This window comes from Cervus elaphus, chromosome 11 (assembly GCF_910594005.1).
Source record: "Cervus elaphus chromosome 11, mCerEla1.1, whole genome shotgun sequence".
In the NCBI taxonomy this organism is placed as follows: Eukaryota; Metazoa; Chordata; class Mammalia; order Artiodactyla; family Cervidae; genus Cervus; species Cervus elaphus.
The window spans coordinates 58,606,999-58,627,432 of NC_057825.1; the positions used below are offsets into that span (position 1 = coordinate 58,606,999).

Consider the following 20,434-nt stretch of genomic DNA (forward strand, 5'->3'; position numbering starts at 1 on the left):
GAATCTTTGGATCTCTGGGCTGAACCCCACTTGACCATGGTATATGATTCTTTTAATGTGTTGGTAGATTCTGTTCATTAGAATTTTGTTGAGGATTTTTGCATCCATGTTCATCAGTGATATAGCCTATAATTTTCTTTTTTTGGTGATATCTTTGTCTGGTTTTGGTATCAGGGTGATGGTGGCCTCGTAGAATAGGTTTGAGAGTTTTCCTTCCTCTGCAAATCTTTGAAACAATTTGAGCAGGATAGGTGTTAGCTCTTCTCTGGGTTTTGATAAAATTAGACTGTGAAGCCATCTGGCCCCGGGCTTTTTTTTGTTGGGAGATTTTGATCAGCTTCAATTTCAGTGCTTGTGATTTGTCTGTTCATATTTTCTATTTCTTCCTGGTTCAGTTTTGGAAGGTTGTGCTTTTCTAAGAATTTGGCTATTTCTTCAAGGTTGTCCATTTTATTGGCATATAACTCATAGTACTCTCTTATGATCATTTGTATTTCTGCACTGTCTGTTGTAATTTCTTTTTCATTTCTAATTTTATTGCTTTCCGTTTTCTCCCTTTTTCTTTTAATGAGTCTGGCTAATGGTTTGTCTATCTTATTTTCTCAAAGAACAAGCTTTTAGTTTCGTTGATCTTTGCTATTTTTTCCTTCATCTCTTTTATATTTATTTCTGCTCTGATTTTTATGATTTCTTTCCTTCTAGTAAATTTGGGCTTTTTATTCTTCTTTTTCTAGTTGCTTTCAGCATCTGGTGAATTTTTACCATGCTTCTTCATGTGCTGCATGTTTCTTTGTCTTTTCATTTTGTTTAATTACTATGTTTGGAGTCTCCTTTCTGCAGACTGCAAGGTCCCAGTTCATCTTACGTGTGGAGTCTCCCCCCAGTGTGTGCAGTTGGACCAATGCTTTGTGAAAGTTTCTTCGTGAGGGGACTGGTTCCTGTGTTCTGGTGAATGGAACTGGATCTTGTCTCTCTAAGGGGCAGTGTCATGCCCAGTGGTGTGATATGGGATGTCTGTGAGCTTGGTATGACTTTGGGCAGCCTGACTGTTAATGGGTAGGATTGTGTTCCTGTTTTTGCAGTTGTTTGTTGTGTGATGTCCAGTATTGAAGCTTGCTGGCCTTTATATATGGCCAGGTCTTAGTGTTAAGATGGAGGCCTTTGGGAGAACTCTCACTGGTTAATATTCCTTTGGTTTAGGGGTTCACTGATGATCCAACATATTGGATTCAGGTCTCTCATCTTGGAGGTTCAGGCCCAACCCCTTGCTGAGCACCAGACCTTCACAAGTCACATGGTACAGAATTGTAAAAGAAAGAGAGAGAGAAAAAAATGAAACCCACCCAAAAATGAAAAAAATTGACAGGCAGACAAATCCCCAACATAAGCAGTAAAACAATATTAATTAGACAGGAACACATAAAGAAACTCAAACTCATACTCAGAAAAAGGAAGAAAGAAAGAATAAAGAGAAGAACTAAAGAAAGAAAAGAACAATCAAATCAATAAATAAATTCATAAATGAAAACAATCACTAAAAACTTGAGTAGCAAAAATACAAAACCAAAACATGGGAAAATACATTATAATGAAAATGTATTGTAGAAATAGGAGGGAAATAAAATAAATTTATTTAAAATAAAACATAAAAAGAATAAAAGGCAAGCAAAAAATAAAAATTAAATGATTATTAAAAAGGAATAAAAACAGAACAAAACAAAAACAGAAAAAACTATATATAGATATATAGACAGAGAGGTACTAAGAAGAATATTATCCTGTGACATTAGTTGTCCTCACACACATTTTGCTCCAGTCAAAGTGCCTACTCAGAAAGTCCTCCAGTATTTCTCAGAAGGTCTCTGGGCCTGTTCCAGGCACTGTGGAGTCAGCTCCTACTCAGATATGCCCTAACTGAAGCTTGTTCTTGCTTCCAAAGTCCACAATTGCCCCCAGGGCCCACAGTCTCAAGCTAATTGTAGGGTTTAAATCCAAAGCACCTGCTTCTGCAGGAGTGAATTCTCTCCTTTTCTTTATTCACACAGCACCCGTGTTCTGCTTTGGTATTGGTCCTGCCTCTTTGCAGGCTTGCTTGCAGGCTGCTCTCCAGCATCTGTTCTCTGCCCAGAAAAGAGGGAGTGAAGGTCCAGGCTTATTAAGGCTTATCTGTTCAGTCGGACTGGGGAGAGGGAGGGGTATGGAAGCCACAGTTGGAATGTACAAGGAGTGCCTGCGGGAGTAGAGGCCTGCCATATGTTGCTATAGTCTGAGGCAGGTCATGAGCTCTCCCAGAGGAATTAGCCCTAGGTCATGGATCCCTAGAAAGAGGCAAGCTGCACAGGCTCACAGGAAGTTGTGGTTAGTGATATGCACCTGCTCACAGGTTGGCAGTCACTGGAACCACCATCACACCCACCTCTGGGGTCACAGACCCCAGCCTTATCTCATCCACACTTCTGGCACTCATGAACTTGGCAACAGCAGGTCGACAGGTGTGCCAATCTCTGGGTTTGCAGACCACAGCCAGCTCATCCCACCTATGGCACTTGTGAAGGCAGGATCCTGCAATCTGAGAACACTTAGAGTTACAGGATCCAAGGAGTTAGAGATTCCCCTAACAATGATCTCTTACTCTCTGGCAGGTGCAGAATTTTCCCTGAAACCCCTCAGCTTTGTCATATTAGTCTCTCAGAGTTTCTTCACAGCAGTCAACCTCAGGCTTCTCCCTGGGGTCCAACCCCCAAAGCCTGAGCCTCAGCACCCAGCACCAATTTTGCAGCAATGGACTTACATACAGCTTCTTGGTTGTGAGTTGCTAGTCAGCACTGATCTCTCTGCCAAATTCTCTCCTCTTTGTCTTCCACACACTTGTAGCTGCACTTCCCCTCTGAAGTTCTGAAATTTCCCCTGGTCCTTGCCTGTGAGAAGGTTTCTGAGTGTGCAGAAACTTTTCCTCCTTCAGAACTCCCTCCCAAAGGTGAAGGATCCAAAGGATGCAACTTCAGCAAAGGGAATAAATTATTATAAGAGGCCTTTTCTGTTGCTCTTATTTACATTGTCTTATACAAAAGCTCTATCAACTGTGTAGAAAAATTTGACAAAAGCAGGTAAGAGAGAAGTTAAAGGGTAAATAAGAGCATTTAAAAATTTTATTTAGTTTTAATTGAAGGATAACTGTCTTACAATATTGTGTTGATTTCTGCCATTTATCAACATTAATTAGCATATGTATATATATGTCCCCTCCCTCTTGAAACTCCCTCCCACCTCCCACCTCCCACCCCATCCCAACTCTCTAGTTTGTCACAAAGCATGGTTTGAATTTCCTGCACCATACAGCAAATTCCCACTATTTTACATATGGTGATATGTATGTTTCCGTGTTGCTCTCTCAAGTCATCCCACCCTCTCCTTCCCACATTGTGTCCACAAGTCTGTTCTCTGTGCCTGCATCTCCACTGCTCCCCTTCAAATAGGTTCATCAGTATCATCTTTCTAGATTCCATGTATGTGCATTAATATATGATATTTGCTTTTCTTTTTCTGATTTACTTCATTCTGTATAGTAGGCTCTAGGTTTATCCACCTCATTAGAACTGACTCAAGTGCATTCCTTTGCAAGGCTGAGAAATATTCCATTGTGTATATATATACCACAGCTTGGTTATGCATTCATCTGTTAAAGGACATCTAGGTTGCTTCTATGTCCTAGCTTTTGTTAACAGTGCTACAATGAACATTGGAGTACATGTGTTTTCTTCAATCATGGTTTTCTCAGGGAATATGCCCACTAGTAGGACTGTTGGGTCATTTGGTCAATTTTATTCCTAGGTTTTTAAAGGAATCTTCATACTGTCCTCTAATACTTTGGCCACTTGATATAAAGAGCTGACTCACTGGAAAAGACACTGATGCTGGGAAAGATTGAAGGCAGAAGGAAAAGGGGATGACAGAGGATGAGATGGTTGGATGGCATCACCAACTCAATTGATATGAGTTTGAGCAAACTCTGGGAAATAGTGAAGGACGGGGAAGCCTGGCATGCTGTGATCCTTGGGTTTCCAAAGAGTCAGACACAATTTAGTGACTGAACAACAAACAGTACTGTTCTCCATAGTGGCTGTATCTATTTACATTCCCACCAGCAGTGCAAGAGGGTTCCCTTTTCTCCCCACTATCCCCAGCATTTATAGCTTTTAGATTTTTTGAGGATGGCCTTTCTGACTGGTGTGAGGTGATACATCATTGTAGTTTTGATTTGCATTTCTCTAATAATGAGCAATGTTGAGCATCTTTTCATATATTTATTAACCATCGGTATGTCTTCTTTGGAGAAACGTATTTAGGTCTTATGCCCACTTTTTGATTAGATTGGTTATTTTTCTGGTGTTGAGCTGCTTGTATATTTTGGAGATCAAGCATTTGTCAGTTGTTTCAGTTGCTATTATTTTCTCCCATTCTGATCTTGTCTTTTCACCTTGTTTATATTTTCCCTTGCTGTGTAGAAGCTTTAAGTTTTATTAGATCCCATGTATTTATTTTTGTTTTTATTGCCACTACTCTAGAAAGTGGATCATTGAGTATCTTGTTGTGATTTATGTCAAAGAGTGTTCTGCCTATGTTTTCCTCTAAGAGTTTCATAGTTTCTGGTCTAACATTTGGGTCTTTAATCCATTTTGAGTTCATTCGCATGTATGGTGGTTTCATGTTTGGTTTTCATGTATGGCATTCTAATTTCATCCTTTTACACAAAGCTGTCCAGTTTTCCCAGAACCATGTATTGAAGAGGTTGTCTTTCCCTCATGGTATATTCATGCCTTCTTTGTTGAAAATAAGGTGTCAGGATATAGTGCATGGGTTTACCTCTGGCATCTCTCTCTTGTTCCATTGAGCATTATTTCTCTTTTGTGCCAGTGCCATACTGTTTTGATGACTGTAACTTTGTAATGTAGTCTGGAGTCAAGAAGCTTGATTCCTCCTGCTCTATTCTTTTTTCTCATGATTGCTTTGGCTATTTGGGATCTTTTGTGTTTCCATACGAATTGTGCAATTTTTTGTTCTAGTTCTGTGAAAAATGCAATTGGTAATTTGATAGGGATTGCATTTAATCTGTAGATTACTTTGTGTGGTATAGTCATTTTCACAATATTCATTCTTCCAGTCCCGAAACATGGTATACTCTTCATCTTTTAATGTCATCTTTGATTTCTTCAGTTCAGTTCAGTCACTCAGTCATGTCCGACTCTTTGTAACCCTGTGAATCTCAGCACACCTGGCCTCCCTGTCCATCTTAGACAAGAATATTCTGAAAACCTATACCAGAACATTCTCATGTGTCTCCTTGATTGATAATTGCTTCAGTTTTCTAAAAAGCTTGCTAGGATTGCTTTAGGCAAATATAGTTCATAAGCTTAAAAACATTCTTAGGAGGAAGAATCTTCACTAGTGCAAGTTGCCAATATAATGTATTAGTTTGTTAACATCCCTAATTAAACTATGATAAATATATATCAATCTGCTTACATGTGTCATTTTTTAAAGATTTTCTTAAAATTTTCCTGTAAGTCTACAATTTATTTTGCAGTTTTGTACATAAGCAACTTTAAGCATTAAGCTTAAAGCATTAAATCCTTTGGATTAAATTTTTTAAAATTAATCATAAACATGCACATAGTCCACTGGACTTTGGTCAAATCTCCACCAGGTACCACAGTGGGAAGCTAGTAATTAATGCCAACCTTGAAGTCAGTGGGGCACCAGTCCACAAAATGGATGATGCACTTGGTCTTGATGGTGGCAATGGTGATACAACATCTTTGGGAACCATGTCACCACAGTACAACAGGCAGCAGGCCATGTATTTACCATCACGAGGGTCACTTTCACCATCTGGTTGGATGGCTCAAAGCAAGCTTTGGTGATCTCTGCTACAGAGAGCTGTTCTTGGTAGGCTTTCTCCACAGAGATGACGGGGGTGTATGTGGCCTGGGGGAAATGAATGTGGGGGTAGGGTACCAGGTTGGTCTGGAACTCTGTCAGATCCACAGTCAGGGCTCCATCAGACCTCAGGGAAGCAGTGATGGGGGACACTATCTGGCTAATAAGGCAGTTAAGATTCATGTAGGTTGGGTGCTCAATATCAAGGTTTCTACAACAGGTGTCATAGATGGCCTCATTGTCTACCATGAAGGCACAATCAGTTGCTCCAGGATGGTGTGATGGTGAGGATGGAGTTGTAGGGCTAAACTAGTTGTGGAAACCTGGGGGGCTGGGTAAATAGAGAATTCCAGCTTGGACTTCTTGTTGTAATCAACGGAGAGATGTTCCATCAGCAGGGAGGTAAACCCAGAACCAGTTCTCCCAGCAAAGCTGTGAAAACCAAGAAGCCCTGAAGACCTGTGCACTGGTCAGGCAGTTTCCAAATTTGGTCCAAGACAAGGTCAATGATCTCCTTGCCAATGGTATAGTGACCTCAGGCACAGTTATTGGCAGCATCTTCTTTGTCTGTGATAAGCTGCTCAGGGTGGAGGAGCTGGAAGTAGGTCCCAGTGCGAACCTCATCAATGACTGTGTGTTCCAGGTCTACAGACACTGCCCTGCCAGCACCTGTCTTGCTGAAGAAGGTGTTGAAGGTGTCATCTCCTCCCCCAATAATCTTGTCATTTGGCATCTGGCCATCAGGCTGGATGCTGTGTTCTAGGCAGTAGAGCTCCCAGCAGGCATTGCTAATCTGGACACCAGCCCGGCCAACGTGGAAGGAGATGCACTAATGCGTGGTGGCTATAGGTCAGCAGGTGCAGGCAATAGGAGTAGACACCAGATCCTGGTTACCATCCCCGACATACTAAGAGTCGAGGTAAGTAACGCACTCTGTCTGCACTCTTTAGCTATGTATTCATTATTTAGCTATTTCTCCAGAAGTCTGATAGAAATTCTGAGCTTGATTTTTTTCCACCTCTTGCTGTATAAAAGAATAGGCTAGTCAGGCACATTATCAGGACAAAATCAGAATCAAGACACTCTCTCTCATGAATGTTACTAAAGGTACACAGATCCTCAACTTTTGGAAAAAGTCTCTTTTTGTAAGTAGGTAAAAACCAGAGGAATTGACAGACTCCCAGATACTGCTCGAGATCCTTGCTGTTGTTTAGTCACAAAGTCATGTCTGACTCTTTTGCAGCCCCATGGACTGCCAGGCTCTTTTGTCCATGGGATTTTCTAGGCCAGAATACTCAAGTGGGTTGCCATTTCCTTCTCCAGAGGATCTTCCCAATCCAGGGATAGAACCCATGTCTCCTGAATTGCAGGAAGATTCTTTTATCTGTGAGCCATCTGGGAAGGACAAGTTTATTAAAAGATGAATAGGAGTTTGTTTTGTGAAAAATATTAGAGTACATGCTGGAGAGGGTACAAAATAGGAAAAGAGAATGAGTAAAATGAAAAAGACCTCAAGAGAAATGACAATTTTTTGATAAAATAATAAAAGGGAAATAAATTCTAATATTACTACTAACTCAAGTTTTTTTTAAACTTTCAGAAACAAGGGAAAGCTGTTGTTTCTGGAATGGAGATCACTCTGGATTTGATAGACAATCTGAGACTCAGTAGTTCTAACATTAGAACGGAAAGTATACCTGTCACTGTGATCCTTCTTTTCTGCACATAAGGAAAGCAGAAATGCTTAAGAAAAATACAGAAGCATAACTCTGCTAACAGCATTGATATCTACAGAAGAACAAATCATTCAATATTATTTTCTTTATTAACTTACTCATGTTGGCCAGTACTCTATCCTCATATAGGATCAGACTGGAAGACAGTGGGGATTCAGTCATTGAGAGTTCATCAAGTAACATGCAAACAACAGTCCTTTCTTCTGGTTTCTACCTGTAAAAGATGCCTGGTGATCCATAAAAACAATAATCAGCTTATGCTTAAATGCATTCACATCTTTAGATATATCCAAATAGCATTTTTGCCTTTTCATAGTGTTCATGGGGTTCTCAATGCAGGAATACTGAAGTGGTGAAAAGCTGGCTTAAAACTCAACATTCAGAAAACAAAGGTCATGGCATTTGGTCCCATCGCTTCATGGCAAATAGGTAGGAAAACAATGGAAACAGTGACAGACTTTATTTCTGGGCTCCAAAATCACTGCAGGTGGTAACTGCAGCCATGAAATTAAAAGACACTTGCTCATTGGAAGAAAAGCTATGACCAACCTAGACAGCATATTAAAAAGTAGAGACATTACTTGGTCGACAAAGGTCCGTCTAGTCAAAGCTATGGTTTTTCCAGTAGTCATGTATGAAAGTGAGAGTTGAACCATAAAGAAAGCTGAGCCCTGAAGAAGTGATGTTTTTGAAGTGTGGTGTTGGAGAAGACTCTTGAGAGTACCTTGGACTGCAAGGAGATGAAACCAGTTCATCCTGAAGAAGATCAGCCCTGAATATTCATTGGAAGGACTGATACTAAAGCTGAAACTCCAATACTTTGGCCACCTGATGCAAAGGACCGACTCATTGGAAAAGACCCTGATGCAAGACAAGACTGAAGGCAGAAGGAGAAGGGGATAATAGAGGGTGAGATGGTTGGATGGCATCACTGACTTGATGAACTTGAGTTTAAGCAAGGTCTGGGAGTTGGTGAAGGACATGGAAGTTTGATGTGCTGCAGTCCATTGGGCTACAAAGAGTCAGACATGACTGAGTAACTGAACTGAACTGAAACAACACTTTTAAATCTGGATAATTTTAAAGATTTTTCAATTGACAACTTGATTTCAACTGGAAATCCCATTTGAGAACTGATAATATTAATAAGCCATTGACAACAGACGTTAGTTAAACCCATATTGTTATTTCTTTGAACAGGATTAGATCAGTAAGAACAAGGATGGAAAACAGACAAGCAAACACAGAGCATGTGTACATTTGTATGTATGAGTGAGTGATCATTTACAAAAATCCCTGAACTAAGAACATGAATCCTAGTCTACCCTAAGCTACCATAGGCATCCATCCTGCAGTCTAAGTTCTTATATTGACATTATCAACCCATAAAACTCACAGTTTGTCCAGAAAAGGCTATTAATAGAAGTTCAACAAAAAAGACAAGTGTGCATAGGAAAATATCGAATTTTTGAGAGGTACTCCAGAAGTTATCTCAGAACTAAAATAAAATTTGAGAGCCCAGAACACAATTCTGTTGTTAAAATGCTTGTAAACCATTGATATACTTGAATTAATGTATGCTTTCCTCTTCTTCTTTCAATTTCACCTGAGATTTTAAAATTAATTTTTATTAGAGTATAGTTGATTTACAATGCTTTATTATCTGTTATACAGCAAAATCAGTTATACATGTTGCACTTTTAAAAATATTTTCCCATATAAGTCATTACAGAGTATTGACTGGAGTTACCTGTATTATACAGTAGGTCCAGATTAGTTAAGTATTTTATATATAGTAATGTACATATTTCAATACCAGTCTTCCAATTTATTCCCCCCTCCATTTCCTCTTTGGTAACCATACATTTTTTTCTATACCTGTGACTATTTCTGTTTGTAAATAAGTTCAGTTGTGACTTTATTTTTAGATTTCACATATAGGCAATATCATATTTGTCTTTGTCTGACTTACTTCACTCAATATGATAATCTCTAGGTCCACCCATATTGCTGCAAATGGCATTATCTCATTTTTTATGGCTGAGTAATATTCCATTATAGCTATCTATCTATATATATATGTATCAGTTCAATTTAGTCCCTCAGTCATGTCCGACTCTTTGCGACCCCATAGACCACAGCACACCAGGCCTCCGTGTTCATCACCAACTCCCGGAGTTTACCCAAACTCATGTCCATTGAGTTGGTGATGCCATCCTACCATCTCATCTTCTGTTGGCCCACTTCTCCTCCTGCCTTCAATCTTTCCCAGCATAAGGGTTTTTTCAAATGAGTTAACTATTAGCATCAGGTGGCCAAAGTATTGGAGTTTCAGCTTCAACATCAGTCCTTCCAATGAACACTCAGGACTGATCTCCTTTAGGATATATACCACATCTTTTTTCATTCATCCACTCCTCAATGGACATTTAGATTGCTACCATGTCTAGCTATTGTAAACAGTGCATATATCTTTTTAAATTTTGGTTTTATCTGGGTATGTGCCCAGGAGTGGGATTGCTATATTATATGGTAGGTCTATTTTTAGTTTTTTAAGGAGCTTCCATACCATTCTCTGTAATGGCTCTACCAATTTACATTCCCACCAACAAAGTAGGAGGATTCCCTTTCCTCTACATCCTCCTATTGTTTGTAAGTTTTTTGATGATGGCCATTCTGACCCATGTGATGTGACACCTCATTGTGGGTTTCCTTTGCATTTATTTAAAAATAATTAGTGATGTCACATGTGTCTTCATGTGTTCTTTGGCCATTTGTATGTCTTCTTTAGATAAATGTCTTTTCAGACCATCTGCCCATTTTTGACTGAGTTGTTTGTGGTTTTAATATTCAGCTAAATAAGCAGCAAAGCTGTTTTTGTGAGCTTGGATATTGGGCCCTGATGGCAAAAGGATTATTTTCCCCTTGTGAAAGCTAGAAAGTTGCAGCCTCAAACCTGCCTCTGGTTCATTTATCTTTTCGTTACAACAAAAAGTTTGGTCAAGCATTTGGGTTTTCTGAAAGAAACAGTCTGCTTGTCCCTACTTGCTGGGAAGTCAACTGACAGTACAGTTTCAGCTAATCAGGGTAACAACCTATATGGAAATCAACACTCATAGAACTCTTTTCCAAGATATGTTTACTCATGAAAGGGTGCAGTGTGTCCTATGTGTCTTTTACACTGCTCAGAAACTGCAGGGCCAGATGGCAAAAGCAGTGTTTTCCCACTTTGAGGCTAGAAAGTTGTAGACTCAAACCTGTTCAGAAAATACTCTGATTCTTTTATCTCTTGATGTCAGCAACAACTTTTGTCTGCATCTGAGTTTTCTGAATGAAACAGGCTGCTTGCCACTCCTTGCTGGGGTTTTCATATAGTAGAGTTTGGCCTAATCAGGGTAACAACAGGTGTGACAGTCAACACTCACAGAATACTCTCTCCATTCACCTTTACTCATGAAAGTGTGTAGTGTGTCCTAGGTGTGTGATTTACACTGCTCGGAAACTGTAAGGTAAGTAAGGTTAGTTGTTTTTGAGAGTCTGGGTACTGGGCCCTGATGGTAAAAGAACTATTTTCTTCCTGTGAGAGCTAGAGAGTTGCAGTTTTCAAACCTGCCGGAAAAGCAGTCTTGATCATTTATATCTTAATTACAGCAAAATCTTTGGCCAAGCATTTGAGTTTTGTGAAAGTAACAGGCTGCTTGTCACTGCTTGCTAGGAAGACATAGTACAGTTTTGCCTCATCAGGGTAACAACAGGTATGGCAGTCAACACTGAAAGAACACTCCCCCCAGATATCTTTACTCATAAAATGGTGTAGTGTGTCCTAGGTGTATCTTATACACTGTTCAGAAACTGCAGGGAAAGCTGCTTTTGTGAGCCTGGATCTTAGGGACTGATGGTAAATTCCGTATTTTCCACTTGTGAAAGCCAGATAGTTGCGGCTTCAAATCTGCCTTGAAAGAAATCTCTGGTTCCTTTATTTCTTCATTGCAGCAACAACTTTGGTGAGCATTTGAATTTTTTGAGTGAAATGGACTGCTTTATGGCAAAAACACCTGCAATATTGTGAAGTAATTAGCCTCCAACTAATAAAAATAAATGGGGGGAAAAAAAAAGAAATGGACTGCTTGCCATTCCTTGCTGTGAAGTCATCACACAGTACAGTTGACTTAACCAGGTTAACAGAAGGTATGGCAGTCAAAACTCACAGAACTCTTGGCTCAGACACCTTTTCTCATGGAAGGGTGCAGTGTGTCCTAGTTGTGTCTTTTACACTGCTCAGAAACGGCAGGGAAAGCTGCCTTTGTAAGCTTGGTCATGGGAGCCTGATGGCAAAAGCAGTATATTTCCCCTGTGAGAGTCTGAGAGTTCCAGCCTCAAACCCACCAGAAAAGCACTCTGCTTCATTTATCTCTTTATTACATCAAAAACTCTGGTCAATCATTTGAGTTTTCTGAAAGAAACAGGCTGCTTGCCAGTAGTTGCTGGGAAGTCTTCAGAAGGTTCAATTTTGCATAATATGGTAATAAATTGTATGACAGTCAACACTTCCAGAACATTCTTTCCAGACATCTGTACTCATGAGAGGGTGCAGTGTGTCCTAGTTGTGTCTTTTACACTACTCAGAAGCTGCAGGGAAAGCTCATTTTGTAAGCATGGATATTGGGGCCTGATGGCAAAAGCAGTACTTCTCTCCTATGAAAGCTAGAGTTGTAGCCTGAAACCTGAAAGGAAAACACTCAAGATCATTTATCTCTTCTTTACAGCAAAAGCATTATTTTATCCCTGCGAGAGCCAGAGAGGTCAGGCCACAAGACTGCCAGAAATACACTCTGGGTCATTTATCTCTTCATTGGAGCAAAACATTTGGTCAAGTGTCTGAGTATTCTGAAAGAAACAGGCTGCTTGCTATTATATGCTCGTAAGTCATCAGGCATACAGTTTCACCTAATCAGGGTAACAACAGGTATGGAAGTCAACACACACAGAACACTCTCCTCAGACATCTTAACTCATGAAAGAGTGCAGTGTGTCCTAGCTGTGTCTTTTACACTGCTTGGAAACAGCGGGGAAAGCTGCCTTTGTTAACCTGGATATTGGGGCCTGATGGCAAATGCAGTATTTTCCCCCTTTGAAATCAAGAGAGAGTTTCAGCCTCAAACCTGCTAGAACAACACTCTGGATCATTTCTCTTCATTACAGCAAAACCTTGTTCAAGCAATTTTGTTTTATGAAAGAAACAAGCTTCTTGCCACTCTTTGCTGAGAAGTCATCACATAGTACAATTTGGCCTGATTAGGGTAACGGCGTCTATGGCATCAACGTATACTAAAAATTCTCCCCAGACATCTTTTCTCATGGGAGGGTGCAATATGTCCTAGGTGTTTTACATGGCTCAGAAACTTCAGGGAAAGATGCTTTTTTTGAGCCTGAATATTGGGGCCTGATGGCAAAAGCCATACTTTACCCTGTGAGAACTAGAAAGGTCAGCCTCAAACCTGTCAGAAATATACTCTGGATCATTTATCTCTTCATTGAAGAAAAAATTTAGTCAAGCATATGAGTATTCTGAAAGAAACAGGATGCATGCCACTACTTGCTAGGACATCATCAGACAGTATAATTTCACCTAATTAGGGTAATAACAGATATGATAGTCCCCACTCACCAAAAACTCTACTCAGACATCTTTACTCATGAAAGGGGCAGTGTGTCTTGGTGTGTCTTTTACACTGCTCAGAATCTGCAGGGAAAGTTGCATTGTTGAGCTTGTATGTTCGGGCCAGATGGCAAAAGCAGTGTTTTCCTCCCCGTGAAAACTGTAGAGTTCCAGTCTCAAAACTGCCAGAAAAACACTCTGGATCATTTACATTACAGCAAAAACTTTAGTTGAGCATTTGAATTTTTTGAAAGAAACAGGCTGCTTGCCACCCTTTGCTGGGAATATATCAGACATCACAGTTTGGCCTAATCAGAGTAACAACAGGTATGGCAGTCAACACTCAAAGAACACTCTCCCAAAACATCTCTTCTCATGGAAGTGTGTAGTGTGTCTTAAGTGTGTCTTTGACACTGCTTGGAAACTTCAGGGAAGTTGCTTTTGTGATCCTGAGTATTGTGCTTGATGGCAAGAGCAGTTTTTTTTCCCTGTGAAAGCAAGAAATTTGCAACCTCAGACTCCCCGAAGAACACTGTTTCATTTATCTCTTCATTAAAGCTAAAAATTTGGTCAATTAAGTGAGTTTTCTGAAACAGGCTGCTTTCGACTATTTTCTGGGAAGTTGTCAGATAGTACAGTTTTGCCTAACAAGGATAATAACAGATATGGCAGTCAACACTCACAAAACACTCTCCCTAGACATCTTTACTCATGAAAGGGTGCAGTGTGTTCTAGGTGTGTCTTTTTACACTGCTAAGAAACTGCAGAGAAAGTTGCTTTAGTGAGCCTAGATCTTGGGGTCAGATGGCAAAAGCAGTATTTTACCTGTGGAAGCTGGATAGTTGAGGCCTACCTTGAAAAACTTTGGTTCTTTTATTTCTACATTACAGCAATACAGAGTGAGACACTTTTGGCTGCTGTGTTTTGCCCTAAAGAAGTAGCTGTTATGGGTATTGGCCCTTATGGTGAAAGCTTTATTTTGCACCTGTGGAAGCTGGAATATTGGAGCCTCAAACTTGCCTGAAAAACACACTGTTTCATTCTTATCTTCATTGCAAGAACAGCTCTGGTCAAGTTTTAAGTTTTCTTAAAGCAACAAGCTCACCAATCTGCTTGGCATGTTTTACTGGGAAGTCATCTGACAATACGGTTTCACATAATCAGAGAAACAACTGGTGTAGTAAACAAGATTCACAAAACACTCTCCCCGGACATCTATTTTCATAGAATGATTCAATGTGTCATAGAAGTGTCTTTATACAGCTCTGAAACTGCAGGGAAATGTGTTTTTCTGAACCTGGGAATGGGACTAATGGCAAAAGAAGTGTTTTCACCCAGTGAAAGCTGGATAGTTGCTGGATAGTTGCAAGAAAGCTTGATAGTTGTAGAAAAACACACTGGTTTATTTTTCTCTTCTGTAATTACAACAACAGTTTTCATGATTTTGAGTTTTCTAAAATAAAAAGGATGCTTCCAACATCTTGCAGGTAAGTCATCTGACAAAAGTTTCTTGTCATCAGAGTAACAACATGTATAGCAGTCAACACTCACAGAACAGTCTCCAATGCCATCTGTTCTCAAGGAATGGTAGGGTGTGTTCTAGGTGTGTTTTTAGACAACTCTGAAACAGCCAGGAAACTTGGTTTTGAAGATGGGAATCGGGTCCTTACGATAAAAGCTGTATTTTCCACTTGGGGAAGCTGGATAATTACAGCCTCAGATCTACCAGAAAAGCACACTTTTCTCTTTATTACAACAGCTGTGGTCTAGTTTTTGCATTTTCTGAAAAAGCAGGCTGCTTGTCATATCTTGCTGAGAGTAATATGATATACCATTTCACCTAATCAGGGTAGCAACATGCATGGCAGTCAACATTCAAGAACACTCATCCCTGCCCTCCTTTCTCATGGATTTGTATATTGTGTCCTAGGAGTGTCTTAAAAAAACTAAGATCATGGCATCTGGTCCCATCATTTCATGGCAAATAGATGGGGAAACAGTGACAGAATTTATTTTGGGGGGCTCCAAAATCATTGCAGATGGTGACTGCAGCCATGAAATTAAAAGATGCTTACTCTTTGGAAGGGAAGTTATGACTAACCTAGACAGCATATTAAAAAGCAGAGACATTACTTTACCAACAAAGGCCTGTCTCGTCAAGGCTATGGTTTTTCCAGTAGTCATGTATGGATGTGAGAGTTGGACTATAAAGAAAGCTGAGTGCCAAAGAATTGATGCTTTTGAACTGTGGTGTTGGAGAAGACTCTTGAGAGTCTCTTGGACTGCAAGGAGATCCAACCAATCCATCCTAAAGGAGATCAGTCCTGGGTATTCATTGGAAGGACTGATGTTGAAGTTGAAACTCCAATACTTTGGCCACCTGATGCGAAGAACTGACTCATTGGAAAAGGCCCTGATGCCGGGAAAGATTGAGGGCAGGAGGAGAAGGGGACGACAGAGGATGAGATGGGTGGATGGCATCACCGACCCAATGGAGATGAGTTTGAGTAGACTCTGGGAGTTGGTGATGGACAGGGAAGCCTGGTTTGCTGTGGTCCATGGGGTCACGAAGAGTCGGACATGACTGAGTGACTGAACTGAACTGAACTGAATTGAGGAGTGTCTTTGCACAGCTGTGAAAATACAGGGAAACTTGTTTTTGTGAACCTGGGACTTGAAGCCTGTTGGCAAAAAAAGTGTTTTCTCATCGTGAAATCTGGATAGTTACAGGCTAAAACTGTTAGGGGAAGCACACTGATTGAAACTGCCCACCCTGGCCAGGCACCATAGTAACCATTTGCATGAGTTGTTTTATGACAGGAGATCCTGATAAGGAATACGGAACTAATAAGCCACCACCAGCTGGAAGATTTTGGGAAAGGTCGAGAGGAGACACTGCCTGTCTGTCCACTTCCCAGAATCCCTCTTGCTAGCATCCATCTTGGCTGAGCGATGCGTGCGCCACCAGGAAAGACTCTGAATTAGAATGATTGGCCAAAGACCACCCGGAAACTAATCCCATCACCATAAAACCCAAGACTGAGAGCCATGCGGCAGAGCAGTTCTCCTGGGTTCCCTTACCTACTGCTCTCCACCTGGGTGCCCTCTCCCAATAAAATCTCTTGCTTTGTCAGCATGTGTCTCCTCAGACAATTCATTTCTGAGTGTTAGACAAGAGCCCAGTTTCGGGCCCTGGAAAGGGTCCCCCTTCCTGCAACAAAACCTTCCTGGAAGACACATGGTGAATGGTTGCAGCTGTGAGCTGTGAGCTATGTGGGGATTTGTGGCCTCCAGAGGAGAGGATTTGAATCCTGGGTCAGAGACGAGGCTTGATTACCTGAAGCTTTTGTGTAATACAGTTTTATTAAAGTATAAAAGGGATAAAGGAATCTTCTGATGTACACACATCAGAAGGGGGCAGAAAGAGTGCCCCCTTGCTAGTTTTTAGCAAGGAGCTGTATATCTGTTAACAAATTGCTAATCAGATCAAAAAATCACATCAAAACTGAGAGAGTTGCATCAGGAACCACTCCAACAACATGCATTTTCAGATAGCACTGGGACAAGGTGAATCATCCCTGACCACAAAACAATTGACCTGAATCTTAAAGAAAGGCAGATTTCCAAGCAAATACACAGCTTAAGAGAACATTTCCATGAGTAAGAAATACTGGTTTGTTGAGCCATTATTGGTTCAAGGTTTGAGTCTTAGGTGGAACAAATGAAGAAAGGCAGATTCCAAGGCAAATACATAGTTCATTAAGGTAACTTAAGATAAACATTTCCACCAGAAAAACGCATTGATTAGTTCAAGGTTTGAGAAAAGTTAAGTTCAAGTGAACCTGGTGTCGTCATGACAACACAGAATTTAAAAGAAACCTCTTTTTACGTTTGTATAGAGAAGGGAAAAAAAAGGTCTGTGATTTGCAATTTATTTCCTACTTCCAATTAAGAAAGAAAATTCCTCTGCCACTTGCAGTTTATTTCCTTCTCATGGGGACCCCTGGCCTTCCTACCTGCTACCCTCACGAATCTCCACGAAGCTCACAGCTCACAGCTGCAACTAACTGTTCACAGTGTGTCTTCCAGGAAGGTTTTAGCCTGCAACTATCCAGATTTCACAGTGCGAAAATACTTTTTTTGCCAACAGGCCTCAAGTCCCAGGTTCACAAAAACATGTTTCCCTGTATTTTCACAGCTGTGTAAAGACACTCCTAGGACACAATATACCAATCCATGAGAAAAGAGGATCTCAATTGGTTCATTTTTCTTTTCACTACAACTACAGCTTTCGTCAAGGTTTTGAGTTTTCTGAAAATTGCGAAATGCTGGGCTGGATGAAGTGCAAGCTAGAATCAAGATTGCTGGGAGAAATATCAATAACCTCAGATATGCAGATACCACTCTTATGGCAGAAAGTGAAGAGGAACTAACAGTCTCTTGATGAAAGTGAAAGAGGAGAGTGAAAAAACTGACTTAAAACTCAACTTTCAGAAAACTAAGACCATCGCATCTGGTTCCATCACTTCATGGCAAGTTGATGGGGAAACAATGGAAACAGAGAGACTTTATTTTCTTGGGCTCCAAAATCACTGCAAATGGTGACTGCTGCCATGAAATTAAAAGATTCTTGCTCCTTGGGAGAAAAGCTATGACCAACCTAGACAGCATATTAAAAAGCAGAGACATTACATTGCCAACAAAGTCTAGTCAAAGTTATGCTTTTTCTAGTAGTTATGTATGGATGTGAGAGTTGGACTATAAAGAAAACTGGGCACCAAAGAATCAATGCTTTTGAACTGTGGTGTTGGGGAAGACTCTTGAGAGCCCGTTGGACTGCAAGGAGATCCAACCTGTCCATTCTCAAGTAAATCAGTCCTGAACGTTCATTGGTAGGACTGATGCTGAAGCTGAAACTCCAATACTTTGGTCACCTGATAAGAAGAACAGACTCATTGGAAAAGACCCTGATGCTGGGAAAGATTGAAGGCAGGAGGAGAAGGGGTCGACAGAGGATGAGATGGTTGCATGACATCACCATGAGTTTGAGCAGAAGTTGGTGATGGACAGGGAAGCCTGATGTGCTGCAGTCCATGAGGTCTCAAAGAGTCAGACATGACTGAGCGACTTAACTGAAAATTGGCTGCTTGCCAATTCTTCTGGGCAGTCATCTGACAAAACTGTTTTCCACTAATCAGGGTAACAACAGATATGGCAATGGAAACTCACAGAAAAGTCTCCCTGAACATCTTTTCTCATGGACTAGTACACTGTGTCCTAGGTTTGTCTTTACAAAACTCTGAAACAGCCAGGAAACATACTTTTGTGAACCTGGGAATTGGGCCCTTATGCTAAAAATCTATATTTTCCACCTATGGAAGCTGGGTAATTGCAGCCTAAACATGCCAGAAAAACACACTGGTTCACTTTGCTTTTCATTACAAAAACAGCTTTGGTCATGATTTTGAGTTTTCTGAAAGAGACAAGCTGCTTAACACTTCTTCCTTGAAGTCATGTGACAGTACATTTTCACCTAATCAGTGTGACAACAGGTATGGCAGTCAACACTCATAGAACACTCTCCCCTGACCTCTCTTCTGATGGAATGTCACCCTGTGTCCTAGTAGTGTCTTCACACAGCTCTGAAGCTGCTGGGAAACATGTTTTTGTGAACTTGGGAATTGGGGCCTGATGACATAAGAAGTAGTTTTCTACTGTGAAACCTGTATAGTCGCAGCCACAGACCTGCCAGGAAAGCACACTGGTTCATGTTTCTCTTCATTATAACAACAGATTTGGTCAGGTTTTTGATGTTTCTGTAAGGAACAGGCTGCTTGCTTCTTCTTGCTGGGAAGTCATTTGACAGCAGTTTCATCTAATCAGAGTAAAAACCGGTATGGCAGCCAACACTCACAGAACACTCTACAATGACATCTTTTTTCATGGAATGGTACAATGTGTCCTAGCAGTGTCTTTACATAACTCTGAAACAGCTAGGAAGCATATGTTTGTGAACCTGGGAACTGGGGCCTTGTTCAGTTCAGTTCAGTTGTGTCCAAATCTTTGTGACCCCATGGACTATAGCACACCAGGCCTCCATTTTCATTGCCGATTCCTGGAATTTACTCAAACTCATGTCCATTGAGTCTGTGATGCCATCCAACTATCTCATCCTCTGTCGTTCCCTTCTCTTTCTGCCTTCAATCTTTCCCAGAATCAGGGTCTTTTCAAATGAGTCAGTTCTTCGCATCAGGTGGCCAAAGTATTGGAGCTTCAGCATCAGTCCTTCCAATGAATGTTCAGAACTGATTTCCTTTGGGATTGACTGGTTTGATCTCCTTGCTCTCTGAAGGACTTTCAAGAGTCTTCTCCAACACCACAGTTCAAAAGCATCAATTCTTTGGCACTCAGCTTTCTTTATAGTCCAACTCTCATATCCATACATGACCACTGGAAAAACCATAGCCTTGACTAGACGAACCTCTGTTGGCAAAGTAATGTCTCTGCTTTTTAATATGCTGTCTAGGTTGGTAACTTTTCTTCCAAGGAGCAAGTGTCTTTTAATTTCATGGCTGCAGTCACCATCTGCAGTGATTTTGGAGCCCCTAAAAATAAAGTCTGTCGCTGCTTCCATTGTTTCCCCATCAACTTGCCATGAAGTGATGGAACCAGATGCCATGATCTTAGTTTTCTGAATGTTGAGTTTTAAACCAGCTTTTTCACTCTCCTCTTTCACTTTCATCAAGAGGCTCTTTAGTTCTTCTTCACTTTCTGCCATAAAGGTGGTGTCATCTGCATATCTGAGGTTATTGATATTTCTCCTGGCAATCTTGATTCCAGCTTGTGCTTCATCCAGCCCAGCATTTCTCATGATGTACTCTGCTAGAAGTTAAATAAGCAGGGTGACAATATACAGCCTTGGCATACTCGTTTCCCAATTTGGAAACAGTCTATTGTTCTATGTCTGGTTCTAACTGTTCCTTCTTGACCTGCATACATATTTCTAAGGAGGCAGGTTAGGTGGTCTGGTATTCCCATCTCTTTCAGAATTTTCCTTGGTTTGTTGTGATCTACACAGTCAAAGGCTTTGGCATAGTCAATA

The 20,434-nt window shown here is 40.6% G+C and overlaps 1 pseudogene; it reads right to left on the reverse strand.

Moving 5' to 3' along the window:
• Positions 1-5,615: 5,615 nt before the first annotated feature.
• Positions 5,616-10,263, reverse strand: LOC122703118 (annotated as a pseudogene).
• Between the last annotated feature and the right edge of the window lie 10,171 nt (positions 10,264-20,434).